Source organism: Ceratina calcarata, unplaced genomic scaffold, assembly GCF_001652005.2.
Source record: "Ceratina calcarata isolate Rehan_Ccalc_2016 unplaced genomic scaffold, ASM165200v1 scaffold189, whole genome shotgun sequence".
NCBI classification, from domain to species: domain Eukaryota; kingdom Metazoa; phylum Arthropoda; class Insecta; order Hymenoptera; family Apidae; genus Ceratina; species Ceratina calcarata.
The window spans coordinates 60,626-62,919 of NW_017140401.1; positions in this window are offsets into that span (position 1 = coordinate 60,626).

Below are 2,294 nucleotides of genomic sequence, written 5' to 3' on the forward strand. Positions count from 1 at the left end.
AGTATCTTTTAGCGATAATATGATTCGCAACCAATTCACCCGGTTTTAAAGAAATGGGTCAGTTGGTGATCTACCGGGAAGAAGTGTTAACAATCAGTGCACAGTGCGCACTGATGCAGCTACGAAATCCGTCGTTTAGGACCTGAAACTTTGTGCAAGGTCCTAACGACATGGAACAGCATGGAAAATGCTATGAAAAGAGCCTATATTTGTGAGCAGGAAAATGGTGCTCATTTGAAGGATGTTGTTTTTCATACATAATACTGAAAAAAATTCATTACTTATATTTTCAAATAGAATAATAAACAATTAAGAACACATGTATTTGTAAAAATTAGTTTTGTTTTATATCATTGAGCCTTTCAGTGGCCATCCTGTATAACATAACGTTCACATAATGGGTGTTCATACAACGAAGGTTCTACTGTAATTATAAATAAACATACCAGTTAATCCAAGATAAAATTAATCAAAGCAGCAATCCCATTATCTGTTCTTACTTGAAAATTCCTTAAAGCACTGTTCAAAGATTCAGTTCAAAAATGTAATATCTAAAGTTGGAAACATCGCCAGATGAAATCCGTGCTAATAATGGCACGTGTAAGCAATACGATTTTCGGTGGGTGGGCGGACGTGCAACACGGTACATACGTCGCATTGCGTCGTCACACGAGTGCAGGGCAGAGAACATACACTCCTGTTCATAAGTTAATGGATAATCTTCAAAATATTGTTGATAAGTTTCGTATAAATCATATACATACAAAATTCTAATTCAGTAATCATATGCTCGAATTGTCTGACCGAGAACGTTCATTCTTTAGAAATTTTATTAGGAGAATTGCTCAACTGTTTGTCGTCTAATTATCTTACAAGCATTGATATTAAATAATATATGTATTATTCTAAAGCATTGATATTTAAGAATATATGTATTTATTTCATTTTTCTATTTTGAAACGATCGTCACTTGATAAAGAAGAAGACAATCCATCACATTGTTATTATGTCATACAATCTTGAATAAATTAATTCTAGTTTATCAAAATACAAGAATTAATTCATTGACCATAGAATTTTTAATCAAGTCCATGAACAAGAAATAATTTACATTACAAGTGGAATTTGGTTTAGGAATGCTTTCACTCATTCGATTATGCTCTTTATTACATTGCTACCGCCTGACTTATGAACAGGAGTGTACACAGTCACGCCGCAGATATGTACACGTCACAATTGTTGGCAGCACATGCATTCCGGAGGCAAGAAACGCAGAGGCATGCCGCCGGCGTGCAGGGCAGGTTTCCCTAATTGTCGCTGGCAACGTTTGTGGAATTGTAGCTCCATTCCTGTTAGGTTCGTTTCCCTCGTACGGGGGAAAACGTCTAGTCTGGACGCACGTGCGCTCTACCGTATACATACATTAGCTCGGCCTGGTCTAGTCTACACTCGCGCTCCTTGGCGCGAATATACATGTTAATGGATCCTCCTACGCTGAGTTAGGTTCATCTGCCAAATGGACGCGCATCGTTGCCAGCAACGAACCCTAATTACCGACCCATCGCGACACATTGCTACGTGCTTCAACGATTCGGTTTTCCGATGCAATTCTCGAATTCCTTCGATCTCCATGATGCTTGTTCCAGCATAGGAACATCTCTCTGGTGATTATATCTACTATTGCCAGATTGCGTGTGCTCTAGATTTTTGCCTGTCGCAGAAGCTCTTCTACAATTTTATTATTGATGGATGCATTTTATTGATTCGGAAATAACGACACGTGTTTTATTACAAGAAATAAATATATATATACTTATTGCCAAGAATAAAGAAACACAAAAAATATTATTACTCTTTGAACCAAAAAAGATTTTAAGCCTCTACAGGTTGCGCAGTCTTATGCTGTTATTATAGTCGGAGAACTCGGAGCCAAAAAAGTCTCTGAAATGACAAAAGCAATTTCTTTGACAGTCAATTACAGTACTGGTGTATATGAATATGCTCTGGTAGGTCAAGCAGCCATTAGGACAGGTGCCCTAGGTGCGCCCTCAAACATGTCGCGATTACCGAGTGCACGAAATGAATTTACAAAGGCTGAAAGTTTTTGTGCAGGTTACACGTTGCATACGAAAAAGAATTATCGTAGTTGGTCAGTTGTGCGTTAGGACGGGAGTGGTCGGTCAGGCCCGGAGCGTGTATGAAAAAATAATAATGTGCAACTCATTTACAAAATCTAAAAAAATTCTTATAGGTACCTTATACAATATTCATATTCATGTACACCAGTACTGTAA